Source organism: Onychomys torridus, chromosome 11 (assembly GCF_903995425.1).
Source record: "Onychomys torridus chromosome 11, mOncTor1.1, whole genome shotgun sequence".
Lineage (NCBI taxonomy): Eukaryota > Metazoa > Chordata > Mammalia > Rodentia > Cricetidae > Onychomys > Onychomys torridus.
The window spans coordinates 53,797,473-53,817,455 of NC_050453.1; the positions used below are offsets into that span (position 1 = coordinate 53,797,473).

Genomic DNA, 19,983 nt, shown 5'->3' on the forward strand with positions numbered 1-19,983 from the left:
ACAGAAAGTATTTCCATGCTATTCCAAAATCAACTCATTACATACAATTTTCATGAAATATACACTATTTGTATTTGCCCCTAGTTTTATTATATCTGATATAGTTTTGATAATAATATGAAGTAAAGTGGTAATTGTTTTTATTTCCTGTATGGTTAGCTAGTATTCAAATAATGTGAAAAAATGGATTTAATACATAAGTGTTTTAATATCTTTCCAGTCATTCTGCTCTGCTTAATCAGAAATAGAAGAAAAATGATTACTATTAACCACAAATAAAGTACACTTTCATGTTATGAATCTGAAAGATGAATATGAAGGTGTCTTGATTTTATAGTGAATTAGACAAGAAATTTTAAAAGTATATATGCACATAAAATATATGTAATTATTATATTGTCTTAATTTGATATTTAAAGAATATTATTACTTCATTAATTTGAGATACTATATTTAGTCAAGAAATCTGATTTCCAATGTTTTATAGGAGTAAAGAAAGAATCCTGTCCTCCTCCACCACAGATTCCAAATGCCCAAGTAATGGAAACCACAGTAAAATACCAGGATGGAGAGAAAGTATCTGTTCTTTGTCGAGACAGTTACCTAATACAGGACACAGAAGCAATGATGTGCAGAGATGGAAGGTGGCAGGCATTACCACGCTGCATTGGTCAGTAGCTATGACTTATTTTACAATGAGAATTCTGGTGTAGGGGAGGATATTGAAAAAATGAGGGCATGACATAATACTGTGGAGACATAATCCAAACAGTTTGTTTTTATTTTCCAATGTAACCTTTTTGTCTATGCTTCACTAATTCATTTCTGTTCTTCATATAGCAAAAATTCCATGTTCCCAGCCCCCTGAGATAGACCACGGATCTATTAAATTACCCAGATCATCAAAAGAAAGGACAGACAGAATGGACTCCAGAATTCATGAACACGGCACTACACTCAGCTATGTTTGTGATGATGGATTTAGGATGGCTGAGGAACATGGGGTAACCTGTGACATGGGAAAGTGGAGTGCTCCACCTCACTGTGTCGGTGAGAACAACATGAAAATTCAGTTCTGGTTTTAGAACAAGTCTTTAATAATAATCTACTCTCATGAAAACCAGGAGAAAGAATGATTTAGATTGGCACATACAATTGTTTTTATTTATTATCCATAACTTACTATTTGCATAAGTCAGTCTTTCCTGCTCTTGTTAATTTTATTGATTGTCTTGAAGTCATTAGCTCTTCCATTTCTGTTTTTAAATATGGTGCATAGTCTCTTGATTTCACCCGCTTATGTGAGCTGTAGTGTGTGATTTGCCACCAGGTGTTGAACTCCTCAGTTCCTTTTTCCCACAATGAATTGCACCTGCGATATATATTGTGTTTCCTGAGATTATTATTTCCTCCTGGTTCTTTTTTTCATTCCTTTTGTCACTCATGATATGTCAGACATTTTGTTGTCAAGTTCTTCCTTAGTGTTGAAGCAGTTGAACAGATGCAAGACACAGAAGGTGATCTTAGGAAGCACTGTCCACCTCTTCTGTGATGGACAATCTTCCTTGTTAACATTTCCTTCTGGTACAACTACACATAGAACTGACACATACGAGTGAGTTTCTGAATTAGTGCAATGTGGAATCATTTCACTCTGTTCCTCTCATTGTGTTATTTTCAGGACTTCCTTGTGGACCTCCACCTTCAATCCATCATGGGATTGTGTCTCATGAGCTGGACAGTTACCAACATGGAGAAGAGCTGGCATACAGTTGTGCTGAAGGCTTTGGAATTGTTGGACCAGCATTGATTAAATGTGTAGGAGGAAAGTGGTCCCAGCCACCCGCTTGCATAAGTATAGTTTTGTTTTCATTCTCTGTGTAATAGATTATCTAACTCAAGCTATATGTGGTACAAATAAGAAAGTACGCTGTAAATCTAGCATATCAGAAGGTTTTACTGGATGCTGGCAGACAAACACAGTACTGATAATACCTAGTTTGATACTTTGAACCTAATTACTTCATTTTTGCTTCATGTACCCTGAGCTATCAGCATCCTCAGACTTCAGAAGACACTGGCTCTGTTCAAGAGGCCCATCACTACCATGATGGTTTTAACAGCAATGCCACCACAACTACATATGCTCTAAAAATTTAAAATAATAATTATAATTATTTTACATTTGATGAATCTAAAAAATAGAAGTATATATAAGAGTGGAAAGTAAGTGAAAAAATTATACACAATGAAAATATCTCAAGAACTATAACTATCAGTATTCTTTATCCGTGGTCATTCCCACCTCATTTATTTTCAGAAATATGAAACAATTCTGTATATTTAAGTCAAAATGAGCAGCTATATTATTTACTGTTCTCCATGAACCTTACTATTATTTCATATATTATATATTCTACAGTTTTCTGAAAACAAAATCCTATCTATACTTTTTCTTTCAGGAACTAATTGTGACAATATTCCCAGGTTTGAAAATGCCATACTCATAGAAGAGGAAAAAATTTCATACAGGTCAGGTGAACAATTGACATTCACCTGTGCACCTTCTTATCATATGGATGAGTCCTTCACTGTGACATGTGTTAATCGCAACTGGATTGGAGAGGTGGTATGCAAAGGTAGTTTGGTGAATTTTCAAAATGTATTTATTATATTTTTACAATATTGATTAAAAGGTCTAAATAATTTAAAAGTGGGCAAAGGTTAGCTTTTAAAGCAAAATGAAGTTGGTTTATGTTTAAAAATAAAATGCTGAAATTGAAAAGCCAATGACTAAGCAAATAGAGTGATGGTCTCTAGTGTGGTCCATGGCCAGCATCATCAGTATCTTTGGACTGGGTTTATGAAAGTAATTTAGTACTGAGAAGCTCATCCTAGAGATCTTAAATAGAAAAATATCTAAAGGATCTTGAGTCCACTATAATGTCCTTCATAGATTCTGGGCAAACTCGGTTTGTAGTAAACATTTGTAAATGCATTGCTAAAGAATCACCTTTCAATTGATATTTTCTACATATATCATTTTCTATAATTGTTAAGATATTAGGATATTTTTTATTTGAACATAGTTTTCCTATAATTTGATATTCTTGAAACAATCTTTCTCTGATCATGTTGAAAATGGATTTTTTTCCCACATGATATATCCTGATTATGTTTTTCTTCTCACTACTCCTCCTAGTTCCTCTCCACCTCTTGGCCCATTTGAACACAGTCCCTTTAAGAAAAGACAAGAGAATGATAGAGACTGAAAACCCCACTCATTCCCACACTCAGGAATTCAAAAAATACACTAAACTGGAAATCATAATATATATACAAAGGATCTGTAGGGTCAAAAGAGAGGAGGAACATATAAATAAAATAAAGTAAAACTAAAAGCAAAACAAAAATAAAATGGAATTTAAAAAAAAGAAAGCCTTAACAGGACATTGTGAGACAAAGAACCTCCAAAGATGTCTTTGAGTTTATTTTATTCAGCCTTCCCTTGAGTAGTTTGTTTCTCATGTCATATTTCCTTGCAGAACTCTAAATTTTTATCTGCCACTGGTTTTCAATTGGAGATTGCTTCTAGGTTAGGGATGTGGGTGTGTGGCACCTGCTCCTTTTAGCTCTAGAACCCCATCTGGTGCAGGCCCATCCAGGCTCTTGCATGCTGACTCAGTCTCTGTGAGTTCATATGTGCATCAATCTTGTTTGTTTAGAAGGCCTTACTTTCATGGTGTCCTCTATCTCTTCTGGTTCTTACACTCTTTCCACCTCCTCTTCTGAATGGGTCCTTGAGCCACATAGGGAGGGATTTGATGGAGTCATTCTATGACAAATCTTGGAGTGTTCAAAGTTTTCTACATAATGTCTTTATTTGGGTCTCTGTGTTTGTTCCCATCTGCAGCAGGACAAAGCTTCTCTGATGACAGCTGAGCAAGGTACTGATCTAAGAGTGTAGAAGAATGTCATCTGGAGTCCTTTTATCACTATGGGTTTTTTGTTTGTTTGTTTTGTTTTGTTTTTGTACAAGAGTCATATTTGGTTTTACAGTAGTATTAGGTATCTGGGCTATCTAGTCTCAGGTTCTTGGTCACCCGAGCAGTGTCAGATATGGGTTACACCTCATGGAAAAGCTCTTAATATATTCCATATTTCTTTGTCAATCCAACAAGCTAGGTGTCTTCATTTTCCTATCATAAGTTGCAGACATAATTCCATTATAAATAAAGAGAGTGTGGATAGGTTGGTGTTTATGTCTCTATTTTGGTAACATGAAAAATACCTTCCTTTACCAAAGATGCTAGCCTATATGTAGGCACCAGTTTGACTTTGCTGTGTTCAGTGAGGTATGAAGGTATTGTCTTTCACAATGTGTCCTTGCCTCCAGTTTGTGTAAAACAACCTATAGCCTTGCCAAAAGCTTGGGTGTTTTGGAAGTTCTCGTGTGACACCTTTGGCCACTAATTCAATTAGGTGTAACCCCACCTTGGTACTAGAATCTTCATTTGAGTAACAAGAGTTGTCCATTGGGGCTCTGTCTCCCCACATTTTTGGTTATTTCATTTACATTGTCTTCATATATGTATGTATTTTAGGAAGTCTCTACTTTATTATGTTTCTATAATATCCCTCAAATGATGCTTAGTTTTAGTTGTACTTTCATGTATTCTGTTCCTTGCCTTGCCTTTCCTAGTCCATAACTATCTATACTATTTCCCTATGCTATGGAGAATACTCCCTCCCCTGGTCTTTGGCTGTACACCTAACCTCTGCTGGTCTATGGATTGTAGCCTGACTATCGTTGACTTAACAGCTAGTATCCATATAAGCAAATGTACATCATATATGTCTTTCTTTGTCTGGATTCCCTCACTTGAAATGACTTTTTTCTTGTTCCATCCATGAATTTCATGAGTTTATTTGTGTGTGTGTGTGTGTGTGTGTGTGTGTGTGAGAGAGAGAGAGAGAGAGAGAGAGAGAGAGAGAGTATGCATGTGTGTATGTGTAAATATACCATATTTTCTTTATCTACTCATCTGTTGAAAAATACATTCAGAATCTCATGTGTTGACGGATACTTAACATGAACAAATAGGCAGTGATACTTTCTCTTGCTCCCTAGACAATTCTTGTGTGGATCCACCACTTGTGAAAAATGCTACTATAGTCACAAGGCCCATGGATAAGTATCCACCCAATGCAAGAGTACGATATGAATGTCATAAATCTTTTGAACTATTTGGGGAAGTAGAAGTGATGTGTCAAAATGGGGTTTGGACAGAGCCACCAAAATGCAAAGGTAGGCCATCATATTTCCCAATGTTTATTTGATAATGTAATTTGGTGAATGTACATTAGTGAAGATAAAGTAAAGTAATTCTTATGAGAAGCATTTTTCTAATTTTCTTTTTCCTTTTAAAATTGAAAATAGGTTCTTCTCTAATACAATACATCTCTACTGCAATTTCCCCTCCCTCCACTCCTTCCAACTCCACACACACTCACACACACACACACACACACACACACACACACACACACATCCACTCTCCTTCATCCAGATCCACTCTCTCAGCATTTACCTTCAGAAAAGAATAGGCTTTCAAGGGACAACAACCAAACAGGACAAAACAAGATACAATAAGACAAGGTAAACCCCCTCATATTGAGGCTGCACAATGTAACTCAATAGGTGGAAAAGAGTCCCAAGAGCAGGCAAAGAGTTAGAGATATACCCACCTCCACTGTTGGAGTCCTAGAAAAACACTAAGCTAAAAGCCATAACATATATGCAGAGCACCTACTGCAGACCCATGTAGGCCTGTGTTTTCTGCTTCCCATGTGAGCCCTGCTGAGTGATTCAGTTGATTCATGTTCTCCTGTTGTTCTTCATCCCCTTTCACTCTGCAATCTTTCCTCCCCTCTTCTGTGGGGTTCCTCAATCTCCACGGGATGGATCCAATCAATACCACCAATTTAGACTCCTCATAATGTCTGGCTGTGGTTCCCTGCACCCACTCCCATCTGCTCCCAGAGGAAGCCTCTCTGATGATGACTAGACAAGGCACTGATCTTATTACTCTGGGCTATCCAGTATTTGTTTCTTGGTGACTCAGTGCTGTCTAGAGATGGCTCAGCCATTAAATGATAGACTCACAACCAAAATGATAAGAAAATGAAAATAAAATGGTATTTATAAAGTTTTAATTCTTTTGGTGAGTTTAATGAAGAATTGTGGTGAGAATTTTTCAACCAAGGCTCTATCAGATTACAGAAACATTTTTCACTAAGAAAAAATGCATCACATTAAATATTAAGCCACTCACTTATTTATTGAATATTAAATGGATAAAATACATTTATATGAGGGTTGAGAAAAGATTTTCAAAATATTTACTTTGAAATGTAAATGAATAGTGTAATAGAATATCTTCACATAGTAAAATGCAATATCTTCTTTGTTAGATTTCCCCGTATCTTTTTTTAACCATTTTATTGATTCCTTGTGAATTTCACATGGTGCATACTAATCCCACCCATCTCCTTGTACCCTTGTTTCTGCCCTCTGTCCTGACAACCTCCCTTGAAAAAAAAAATTTGAAAGTAAAACCAAAACCAAAACAAACAAACAAACAAAATCTCAGCATTGAAGCTGTAGTGTGGTCCAGTGAGTTACATAGTATACCCTTTGGTCCACACATCTTTACTTGTAAGTGTTTATTGCAATGACTCATTGATCTGGTTCAAGGCCACTGGCTTCTGCTAATCTGTTGATACTGGGTCCTTACTGGGACTCCTCTTGGATATTCTATTTTTGCATGTGTCATGGAGATCCTGTAGCTTTGGATTTGCAGGTTTGGCCCCTTTACACACTCCAACAGTTCATAGGTGAGGTGGATGTTGGGTGGTCTACTTTGTAGTCCTGGTTCTGGGTCTGGGTTATAGCTGGGTTGTTCTGCCTGCCAGGTTTCCCTCATCATCACTCCCATGGCAAGCTCTCCAGCATTGTCCTGTCTATCTCACCCAATGTAGCAGACATCAGGGAGCAGGGCCAGTTTTCCTGTTCTCATATCCCAGGCTCTGGCTCACATTCACTCACACCACCAGGACCAGCTCTACTCTTTTCCCCAAGGAAAGTGCAGTGCCCACTCTCTGGATTGCACTTGGAGAGGGACAGGGCCAGCTCTGTTCCTCTCTTCTCATCCCCCTGATCTGACTTGCCTGCCTGTCTGTCTCAGGTGGTAAGGAGTGGGGGGCATATTTCCCTTACCCTTGCCACTCCATGGCATATGAGGCCTTAGACTTCTGCTACACTCTTGATACTGGGCCCTCATTGGGACTCTTTGTAGATCTCCTGCTGTTGCCCTGCGTGATGGAAATCCTACAGATTTGGATCCACAAAACTGGCCCTTTCATGTGCTCAAGCAGTTCATAGATGGGTGGATGTTTGGGTGGGCCAACTCAGTCCTGGGTTTGGGCCTGGGCCTGGGTGGCAGCTGGGTTTGTCAGCCAGCCAGCTCCCCTTCAACCTCACCACCATGGAGAGCTCTCCAGCACTGCCTCAGCTAACTCACCCAATTCAGCAGGCATCAAAGGATGGGGCCAGTTCTCCTCTCACTCCCTCAGGGCCAGCTCACTTGTACCCACACCACCAGGGCCAGATCTACTGTGGGTACAAGGTGCAGGGTCCACTCTCCCAAATGTAGCAGCCTGTGAGGGGCAGGGCCAGCTCTCCCACTCTCATGCACCCAAGACCAGTTCTTCCTCTTGATGCAGGTGGCAAGGGGTGAGGGTAAGGATGGCATATTTCCCTTACCCATGCTCCACATGCCAGAAGGAGGGCCAGCCATCCCACTCATGTCCTAAAGGCCAGCTCAGACAAGCCCTCACCAACAAAGTCAGCTCTACTGTGATGACCAGGCCAGGTGCAGGAACCACTCCACAGCAGGTCAGGGGCAGGGCCAGCTCTCCCACTTTAATGACCCAGGGACCAGATCTCGTGCCTGCCACATATGATAAGGGGTAATGAGATTTTCATTTTTAAAAAATATTTTTTTATTCATTTTACATATTAAAACCACAGATTCCCCCTCTCATCCTTCATCCCTCCTCCCTTTTTTCCTCCTCCAACATCCTCTCCCAACCCAACCCCCCACTTCCCTTTCTCCAAAAGGGAGTTATCAAAACCTGGTACAATCAGCTGAGGCAGGACCAAGCCCATCCCCCCTGCATCAAGAGTGAGCAAGATGTTCAACCATAAGTAATGGGCTCCAGAAAGCCATCTCATGCACCAGGGATATTCTTACACGTTGTATTCAAAATATGCCTTTAATCCCCACACTGGAGAGGCAGAGGCAGTGGATCTCTGTGAGTTTGAGGGCAGCCTGTTTTAGTAAGTGAGTTCCAGGAAGGGCTCCAGAGCTGCACAGAGAAACTGGACTCAGAAAACAAACAAACAAACAAACAAACAAACAAACCAAACACACACACACACACACACACACACACACACACACACACACACACACACAAAAAAAAAAAAAATTAGAGGTATTTTCTGTGAGTACATGTGGAGACTTAGTTTTACAAGAACAGAAATTTCCCAAATTAACTCTATAAGTCACTTACTTTTGAATATGAACTATATATTGCTGATGAAAAAATTTACATCATATCCATAAAGAAACTTCAATTGCCTAGTCCACCACTAAAATTTCGGTATTCAGATCACTTGCATGTAAACAATTCCTAGTAAATTTGATATATCTCTTCTTTTGTTAATTTATGTTTGAGTTCTGTGATTATCAGCCATATTTCTCCTTTTTCCTCTTGCTTTGGAGGAATAATTCTTAAGAATTTTATTTTGGCATGCATCTTTTGTTGGTTTTGAGTGCACACTTTGAGTATGCTATCTCTAATCATTCCCTAACCACCTATCACTGAAGTCACCCTAGATCTGTGTTTGCTATCCTTAGTAATGCTGACATTATATATTTCAAAGGAAAAGTAGAAACATAAAATCTATTTATGGTTCCCATTTTCCATATTTTACTTAAAGATTCCCTTAGCATTTCCTGTTACATATATTGAGCCCCATTCTCTAATGGTAGATTTTATCCAAAAAATAAACATAATTTTATGAGCAGAAAGATCATCTAGTATATACTCTCACTTTATTGGTTATTTTTCTCCTAAAGTCTAATTGTTATCTTTATTCCCTGTATAAAGAACTCTGTTGGTGATAATCCTTTTAATCTGCTTTTATCTTATAATATCTTCATTACTGTCTTTATTGGAAAGGCTTGCACCACAGGACATAGAACTCAAGGCAGACATTTATTTCCATTACTTCCTATGGCCTCCATGGTGGTAGATGGGAAGTTACTGTCTTTTGGATCTTGAACCTGCATGACTGGTGATTCCATAAAGATGTCGTTTTTCAAGATATTTTCTTTAAGCAATTTCAATACATGTATCAACATGAACTTAATGAGACTTATCCTGTTTGAGTTTACTTAGCTCTTAAATATGCACATGCAGCCTTATGCCCAACCTTTTTCATTTTCCTTCATGCTAAGACATTTTCTTTGAATCTTGAACACTTTTTTTTCTTCTAAACAATGTCGGAGTTCAATTCAGTTTCATGGTGCTCCAGGTGACACCTTACTCAACACAACATACCATCAGTAGTACTTGATTTCAGCCTTTTCCTGTGGCTTCACCAGGACAATCAGCAGTCCAGAAGAGAAATAAATATCACACAGCACTATGCAGCTAGTTGAGTTCTGAATATCTTAACTAGAATTCCCAATGTCTTCCCTTTCCTATATTGTTTACTAAAAATATTATTATGTCCAAGAACTCTCTTGTACCCAGCAAATATGACATATAGATGCTATACTTACTTCACCCACATCAGGGATCCAGAAAGCCTCTTTTGCCTTCTGTAACTTTAAAAGCTTCACATTCTTGTCTATAAATATGTGTTGCTAAAAAATGATAATGAAAATAAGGACTATATAGAGCAAAAAATACTCTGATGTCTTGAAAACAAAAAAAACACTGCCTATTTACATTGGAGTCTGTATGCTCAGAAGCTATTAGGCCATTTATGAGCACTGGCTTCAGAGCAGACATGTTTGTTCCATTTTGTTAAGTGCTTTAGGTGAGAAAGAGGGAAGAACTTTTAACTCTGTTTAAATGATTGAACTTTCTTCTAGCGGTCATTTCTGTAGCCAGAAATCACTGAAGTCTTGTTTAGTACTCTTTCATTGGTTTTGCTGAAGTCTGTACTTTGATTTCATCTCTCAAACATTCAAATGTTGTGTTCTTAGATTCAACAGGGAAATGTGGACCTCCTCCACCTATTGACAATGGAGACATCACCTCCTTCCCATTGCCAGTATATGCACCATTATCATCAGTTGAATACCAGTGCCAGTCCTTATACCAACTGCAGGGCAACAAGAAGATAACATGTAGAAATGGAGAGTGGTCAGAGTCACCAAAATGTTTACGTAAGTACATCATTCTTACAGATCATAGGAGATTCAGTTTCATGATATGGATATTTTTCTTTTAATAAAATTCACAGACTAAAAGTACTCTTTTGCTTAGTGTTTCATTAACAAATATCAGCTTGTGAGGAAAGCAAGATTCTTAGATTCTTTTTTATATAAAAATAGTTTCCAGGCATCAGTGGTGTATGCCTTCAGTCCCAGCACTCAGGAGGCAAAGGCAGATGGATGTCTGTGAGTTTGAGGCCAGCCTGGTCTAAAGACCTAAACCCAGGACAGTATTCAAAGCTATACAGAGAAACCCTGTCTCAAAAAGACAAAAGAAAACAAAAAACATTGACAAATATAATTATGCATATTATTCTTTATTATTGAATTTTTGCTAACATATATTGATATCCATAAAACTTTGTACCAGCATGACATTTCCATACCCATTGTCTCAGTCAGTGTTCTGTTGCTTTGAAAAGACACCATAACAGTTTCCTCAACTGAGGCTCCTTCTTCTCTGATGACTCTAGCTTGTGTCAAGTTGACACACAAAACCAGCAAGTACAGAGGCCATTCTTGTTCAAATCATCACACTTGTATATACCTTGTACATATTAAATCTAGTATCCCTCACATAAGCTCCCCTTCCCTTAATTTAAATCATCTATCTCGTATCCATCACTGTCAAGCATTTAAGAGGAATTTTAGTTTTTCTTTCCACTCTGTGAGAAAGAAAACAAAGGACTTGTATTCCTGTGTTTGCCTCATTTCACTTAATGTCCTTCAATGCCTTTTTCTAAATAAAATAATAGAAATTTCTATAATGTCTGAAAACTATTTCTTGTATAAATATACCACATTGTCATTATAAATTCATCTATTGGTGGGCAGCTAGACAGTTTTACCATCTTAGTTACTATGACATAGTAATGTGCAATAAAACTATATATGCAGGTTCAATAGGTTGATTTCATTTTCTCTGGGTACATATCAAAGTGGAAACACATGAACTGTGGACCAATAGCTGAGGAACCCCCATGGAACTAGACCAGGACCTCTGGATAAGTGAGACAGTTGATTAGCTTGAACTGATTAGGAGGCCCCAAGGCAGTGGGACCGGGACCTGTCCTGGGTGCATGAGCTGGGTTTTTGGAACCTAGGTCCTATCCTGAGACACTTTGCTCAGCCTTGGTGTAGGAAGGAGGGGACTGGACCTGCCTCAACTGAATCTTCCATCACCACCCAGCTCTAAAACAAACTTTTAAGAGAATTTTTGCCCCTATAATTGCCTCTTCTCTATACTTTTTTGTATCTTCTGTTTTCATGGGATTTATATGTATTTAATATTTGATGTTGGTAATTATATTTCATATATTTCATATATGTTGAATGTTGCACTCTCTAGAGCACATTTAGTTAGTTACGTTAGATATGCATTCATTCAGTTTTTCATTTAATAGGCTTTATTTTCTATTGGGTTTTTTAGTTGGTTGGTTTTTTTACTCCAAGTTGATACACCTCAGTGAACTTCTGAACAGTTAGAATTGTCATTTGGAATGGTCAGGATTTTTCTCCTAATGACATTTTTACCTATTTTAATTAACTTATATAGATGTCAATTTCCAATTATTTTGTCTGAGTCTATTTCAAACTGTATCTTGTCCATAAATTTTTTAACTCATAATCTCCATTGTATTTTTTTATTTCTTTAATTATTTTTCTGTTTTCCCTTGGAAATAATTGTGTTTTTTTTAAAAAAAAAAAAAACGATTTTTTAAACTTTTCAATTGACAGGTGGGGTGATAGAGACAGTTCAGGGTTCAGGGCACTTGTTGTGTCAAGATTCCTACAGTGAGTGCTAGCTCATGGAAGATGATGCAGGTTTTCTCAGAAACTGTGATTGGCAGGTCTGCTATGTGCAAGAGTTATTCAGTAGAGGAAGGTCAGCAGGATTCTCCTCTGACTAGACAGTGGCGTGATACCAGATGCTGCAATGAGAAATGGTTATGGGAATTTGCCACCCACACTGTAGCACTTTGTCCCAACCTTTATAGTAGTATGTGATCAAGATGTGCTGTGGGGCAGGATGGCAGCACTAAGTGAATTGGTTGGAGAAAGCATGAACTTGGACATTATGTCCTCTTGCTTTTCTAGCAATTTAAGAAAGGCTGGGGGACAGTGTAGTAGTTGTTGAAGCTGTTTTCCAAGCAAGTTACTAACTTATCCAGTGTGATAACTTGATAGATTTACTTTTAAAACTATGAAAATCAAAATCGTAATACAATAATAACTATTCATAGTTACAACCTTGTGAGTGAATGATGAACATCATGAAGGTAGTTAAAATTTGGCTAAGAGCAGTATTTTTCAATATACTCATCTCACTGAACATTAGGTCTGAATATCATGTACATGTCAAGGCTCAAATTTTTTGCAGGGCGGTGGTAGCACACGCCTTTAATCCCAGCACTCAGAGGCAGAGCCAGGCGGATCACTCTGAGTCCAAGGCCAGCCTGGACAAGTTAGTTCCAGGAAAGGCACAAAGCTACACAGAGAAACCCTGTCTCGAAAAAAATATTTTTTTTTCACCTTTGCCCAATACCTAAATCAATGCAAGCAACCACGAATGTCCTAAAATCCTGGTGTCTTATTTCATTCACATTAGGTATTCTTGTTTTGAAATCTAATTATCACATTAAAAACATTGTTTTGACATTATTTGCTATTCAGTACAAACTAATTCTATGTGCTGGTTTAATACAGGTTTTTAAAGATGTTGATAATGATACTTGAAAGCTGAGTCACTGTAGATTTACATATTAATAAACTTTTGGTAATTTTTCTTTCAGATGCATGTGTAATATCAGAAGAAATTATGGAAAGACATAACATAGCTCTCAGATGGAGAGAAAAGCAAAAGCTATATATCCAATCAGGAGACTATGTTGAATTTCAGTGTAAATCTGGATATAGACAGACAAAAACAAGACCTCCATTACGTACAATATGCATTGATGGTCGCATCAATTATCCCAGTTGCTCCAAAAATGTTCTTGTCAATGGGTGAATGAAACTTTGTTTAGAAATGTGCATGTCTATTACTAATACAGTTTCATTTTATGTTTGAAGTATTGTTTAACTCATTTCTTCTCATGAGTATAAATTTGTATTGATGTGTGGTGATTAATTTGGAGCCTGGGAGACCGCTGCCTCAAATGCAAAGCAATGCACTCAGAACTCCTGAAGCAGAATGGGCTGTGCGCTAGCACAGTAACCAATGGTAATAAAATAGAATCAATTACTTCAGTGTCTGTTTCTATCCGTCACTTTTCAAAATCTCTCCAATCTTCTTCAGGACATTTTGAGCTAAGTTTCCGATTCCTGGTGAACAGAAGACATATTGTTTCATCTTCAAATTAGTATTATCTCACAAATATATAATAATCAAACTGTCATACTTAACTTACTGATGAATATAAGTATTTGCTAAATACTACTTTTGTATTAATAAACAAATCTAAGAAACATTTTAGTATGAACTTCTGAATATGTTGATTTGGCACATTGAAATATTCAAGCAATTATACAAAGCAATTAAAATTTAATTCAGTATAGGATTCTGCCACTGATATAAACCTATAAATATCCTCTGTACCTGTTAAACAGGCAATAAGCACATACAAACTTTGTGCTCAAATTAATAATGGAAAATAACAATAAATATAATCAAATTTATTTTTAAAAATGCTATATTTATTATTAGGGGAAATAGTGTTAAGACTTGCTATTTAAGCTGGGCAGTAGTGGCACACACCTTTAATCCCAGCACTTGGGAGGCAGAGCCAGGTGGATCTCTGTGAATTCGAGGCTAGCCAGGGCTACCAAGTGAGTTCCAGGAAAGGCACAAAGCTATGCAGAGAAACCCTGTCTCGAAAAACAAAAAAAAAAAAAAAAGAAAAGAAAAAGAAAAAAGAATTGTCATTTAATATTTTTTATTAAGAAAAATATTTTCACTCATTTTACACACCAATCAAAGATCCCTCTATTCCCTCCTCCCACCCTCCCAGATGCCCTCCACAACCCACCCCCCTCTTCCCCCCCTCCCAAGAAGGCAAGGCCTCCCATGGGGAAGCACAACCAATAGAGGTAAGTCCTAGCCCTCCCCCTGCCTCAAGGCTGGACGAAGTGTCCCATCATAGGTAGTGGGCTCCAAAAAGTGCCTTCATGCAACAGGGATGGATTCTGATTCTATCACCAAGAGACCCCCCAAGCAGATCAAGCTATACAATTGTCTCGCCATGCAGAGGGCCAAGTCCAGTCCCATGCAGGCCCCACCGCCATTGAATTCCCACAAGTTTGGTTTGGTCGTCTCTGCAAGTTTCCCTATCATGATCCTATTTAATATCTTTAAAGATAGTTTCTAGTTTACAATGGATAGACATAACTTACTGACTTTACAATAGTGAAAAAGTGATTATTCAGCAAATACTGCTAAGATTTTATCTTTATTCCTGTGCTCTCTATATGTAATATTACATTGTGAAAATGGGCAGCAGTAACTCATCATAGTTCCTATTTGAACAAGGAAACCAGGCAACATATCAAAAGCCCCATATTGGTTTACTCTGATTAATAGAACTTTGGGTACTTAAAATGAATTAAAACTGACATTGTTTTCAGTGTACCTTGGCTAGTCAGAATATAATTCCAGTATAAACTGAGGAGTATTAAATCTTTATCTTTATATTTTAGTACCTCTACCATGAAAATAATAGGTTTTGAACCACAAAAACAAGTTATTTTAAGAAAATAACTAAAGATATTTTTTATTTTTCAAATGTTTGTGATCTTTAAGACAAAAATAAATAACAAGGTTAAAATTGAACAAATATCTTATAACATTCTATAATTCTATTGGATAGTTGCCAGAGAGAGTATAAAATAGTTTTAACAACATAACATTTATAAATAAGTTTGAAAAAAACTGAAAGAGGATATGATTAAACAGTGAAATGAAAACCAAGAAAACGCAAACTAACAGTTTGATAAAGGTAAATGATATAATTGAAGATCAGAAAATAAACTCAATAAAAAGATAGAAATCCTGAATAAAAATCTAAAACAAAACAAAACAGGAAATAATAATGCCAGTAAGTTTTATTATGCACTCAAATAATAGATACAGTATCCTAGCAGTAGTGACAAACTGCCATTGTCACAAAGGCAGATCCTACAAATGTACACATTACTTTGAGTTATACTTGACTGAAGAAAAGAGGTTAATTTGATTATTTCTGTACAGTTCAAATTACTATCTGTGAGTACGCCTGACAGAAACCTGAATGGAAAGACAGACTCATGGGTAGAAAGGACAAAGTGGAAGGAGAGTAGCAGGCCTTGAATACAAGCTGGAGGAGTTTGACCACTCTGAGGAAGAAATTGATAAATCGAAGTCAAATCCGAAAAACAAAACACTCAGGAACTCTGGGCCTCTCTGAAAAGACATAATCTTCTAAACAAAGTCACAGAAGAAGAAATCCAGATCAAAAACAAAATATTTTCAGCCAAATTGCAGAAGAATTATTCAAATCTAAGGAAAGACACCAAGATCTAGGTGCAAGAGGTATAAAGAACCAGAAATACATGAAATCTTCTGTTTCATGTAAGCCAAAACACTAAATGTACAGAACAAAGACAGAACAGCTGAAAGCTGCAAAATATTTTCGTTACAGGGAATGTTGTCCCAATATGTGCAAATATATCAGTACATTGCAGCACATAACAGAATCAAAACAAAAACCACATCGTCGTGTCAATGGATGTAGAAAAGCCGTTGACAGCATTCAATATCCCTCATGCTAAGAAGCCTTAGAAGGACAGGAACAGGAATCTCACATCTCAGAAAAAAAAATATCAGTCATACATCATGAATTGCCAGGATTATTCTGAATGGAGGAAAATAAAATATTTTTTCTCATCATCCATTTAAGATGAGGATCCCCATGGTCACCACTCTTGAACAATACAGTACTTGAAATATTTGTCAAAGCAATAAAACCAAAGAAAAAATGAACAAGATCATTATAGTGAATTACCTAAATTTATGGTACTGTGATCTTATTCTTGAAAGCCCCTGGTGACTCTTACTGAAGATTCTAATATTTGACCAACAATTGCTATATAGAATCATAATACAGAATGAACACACAAATAACAATATTTTTCTACATGAAAGTAATGACTACTTCAATTAATATTCTACCAGGCACTGCCCAACCTGTCAAATACTCCTCAATAGGGGAGTGAGGATTGAGAAATAATAGATAGGAAAAACAAAGTTGTAGAACTAAAAGAAAAAAACAGAGACAAAGGACAGTTTGGGAATAACATAGCAGCCCGGAATTTATTTCTCACAGCCATTTTATACCCAAAGCAAGGGGGCAAAAGATCTCCCCCTCTAAAGGACACCATAGTTCAAGGTACAAACAAGCATAAACACTTCCTTAATTCTCAAGATATCTGGTAAGAACACCTTTGGCCAAACATCCTGTTGTTTGGCCTTGAAGAGTGAAACATCTAAGTAGTCAGGCGTTTGGCTAATCATCCTGTTATTCAGCCTAGAAGAGGAAAACCAAGCTTGAACTCTCTGACCTTCAGTCAAGATGGAATCAAGTCACAAAGTGGAGTTACTGCAGGTTCCCACAATATGCCAGGAAAACAAATTTATTCACAACATCCACCCAAATTATTTAAGAATACACATGAATCTCCCTGGAAATGGGAAATAAAATAGTTATCATGAGTGGACTGGTGCCAGGTGGGGATAGGAACCAGAAGGACCAGATAGAGAGGATTTAGGGAGATAGCACTGGGAGAGACAAGGGAATTGGGGGACATATTCAGGGTTAGGTAGAATCCTAGTGCAATGGAACCCCTGGGAATCGACAAGGGTGACTCTAGCCAAGACTTCTAGTAATGGGTGGTGGTGGTGGTGGTGGTGGTGGTAATGGAGCCTGAACTGGCTATCTCCTGTAACCAGGCAAGACTGCCAGTGGAGGAGTGGGGAGGGACAGCAATCCAGCTATAAAACCTTCCACCTACAATTTGTCCTGCCTATAAGGTGTGCTGGTATTAGTGAAATTATTAAGGCCACTCCACATAGTTAAAAGGGAGGTTTATTTTGTGGGGTAACTTATAAATGAAGGGATAGGTTGTAGGGTCTAGCAAAGGTATGGCGCAGTATGGCCATGTTCTCTGGAGAACTCTGCTCAGTCTACCTCCTGTGTCCAGCATCCCCGAACCAAGAGAGCTTGCCCCTCCTCTCCGTCTTGGGTCTTCTGCTTCCTCCTCCGCCCCGCCTTGTGGGTGTGACCATTACCGAAGCCTCAATGGTGGTTGGAACTTCCAGGCCAATGCTGGGATAGCTATCCACTACATCTCCCCCTTTTGTCTAAATAAGAAAGTTCTAACCTAATACAAGACTATATACAAAGAGATGGTTATCAAATATTGTCCAGGAGTAATGAGGGATAATGACCTAGATAAGTTGGAATTACAATAAGTGCAAACAATATCAAGCAAAAAACACACAGTGAAATCCAGGGAAGTCTAGAGCATGGGTAGGTGGCATGTTACAAAGATCATTCCAAAAGGTGTTCTATCCTAAAGAACCTGAGTCTAATACTTAACATATTCTATCTAAGATATTATATATGTATATATACTAAGTTGTAACTATAACTGCTAATCTTCAACCTCATCAAAGACCCGAGAAGGAATATAATAATACCTGAGAAATGGGAGAAGGACACAAGCAACTTTGGGGACATGTAAAGACACCGGTAAGCCACAAGCCATGTGGCAAAGTATAGACTAACAGAAATGGGTTAATTTAAGATAGGAGAAGTAGATAACAAGTAGCCTGCCATGGCCATACAGTTTTATAAGCAATATAAGTTTCTGTGTGCTTTCTTGGTTGGGTCTGAGCTACTGTGGGACTGGCGGGTAAGAGAGATTTGTCCTGACTATGGGCCAGGCAGACAAACTCTAACTACATGCTGGGATAAAGGTGGAGCAGAACTTGTAGAAGTGGCCAACCAATGACTGATCCAGCTTGAGATACATGCCAAGAGAGGGAGCCCATGCCTGACACAGTATGGAGGGCCAGAACCCACAGGATGGATAGCTAAGACACAGGATAGAACCACACATGACCAAAAAGAAGTCAACAAAATGATTCTGCTGTACTCATAGACAGGAACCTAGCATAATTATCATCCCAGAACCCTCATCCAGCAGCAGTTGGAAAGAGATGTAGAGACCCACAGCCAAACATTAGGTGGAACTCATGGAACCCTATGGAAGAGGGGGAGGAAGGATTGTAGGAGCCAGGGTTGTAAGAGTCTAGCTATAGCAGTTCAGAGAAACTGGAAAGGAGATGTGGAGTCTGTAGGTAGACAAACACAGGAGACTTATGTGAAGTAGCAAAACATGATTCTTTGTCTAAGACAAAAATTTCTATGCAAGAAAAAATTACAAGTTACATATTTTCCAAAAAGTAAATTAAAATCTTTACACAGAAATAAATCACATTATGATCACCAGTTACATATTGTTCTTAGGTACCCACAGCTAGTTAAACATTTGTTGCATTAATTTTCCCACCATAACATCTTTAGCCCAAAGCAATGATTCTTTTCTTATTAACAAAGTTTTAAGCAAGGCAAGTATATTTCAGCCAGTTTCTTTGCACTAGCAGGCAGCTGTAAGTGGAGTTTCTCATCTGAACTGCTGGCTCCCCATTAACCACAGAGACTTATTAATTATTAATTATAAATACTAAGCCAATAGCTAATCTTGTTACTAACTAGCTCTTACAACTTAAATTAACCCATATTTCCTATCTACTCTCTACGACGTGTTGTTACCTTTCTTCAGTATGGCATGTTCATCTTGTTGCTCTATGCATTTGGCTGGTGACTCCTGTGACTCTGTCCTTCTTCTTCCCAGTGCTATCTTAGCCTGGTTTTCCCACCTAACCTCTTCCTGCCTAGCAACAGACCAGTAAGCTCTTTATTAACAATGAGAGCAACACATCTTCACAGTGTGCAAAAGGATTATTCCATAAAAGTGGTAGTTTGCAGAGTCAGTGTATCAAATTCTTAACTTACACTATTCTATAAAACCTTACTCAAGTTGTCTAACTAACCATCTATTTTTCTTTAAACACAATAACGTCATTTAATCTCCTTTCACAATTTTGTTTTCTCAAGGTGTACACCAAAACCTGTGATTAATTCTGTAAACTACAGAATGACCAAGGAACTCAGACCTATCTTGGGTAAAGGGACATAATTGCCATTTTGAATATCAGCCTGTTTTCCACAGGCTCATGAATCTATAAGGTATGAAATTTCCTTATTTTCATTTTCCATCCTTAGCAAGTCTCACATCTCTAAGTGTCGTT

At 37.7% G+C, this 19,983-nt stretch overlaps 1 pseudogene; it reads left to right on the top strand.

Moving 5' to 3' along the window:
* The window catches only part of LOC118592877, a 44,720-nt pseudogene extending 31,136 nt beyond the window's left edge, over window positions 1-13,584 (top strand).
* The last annotated feature ends 6,399 nt before the right edge of the window (window positions 13,585-19,983 follow it).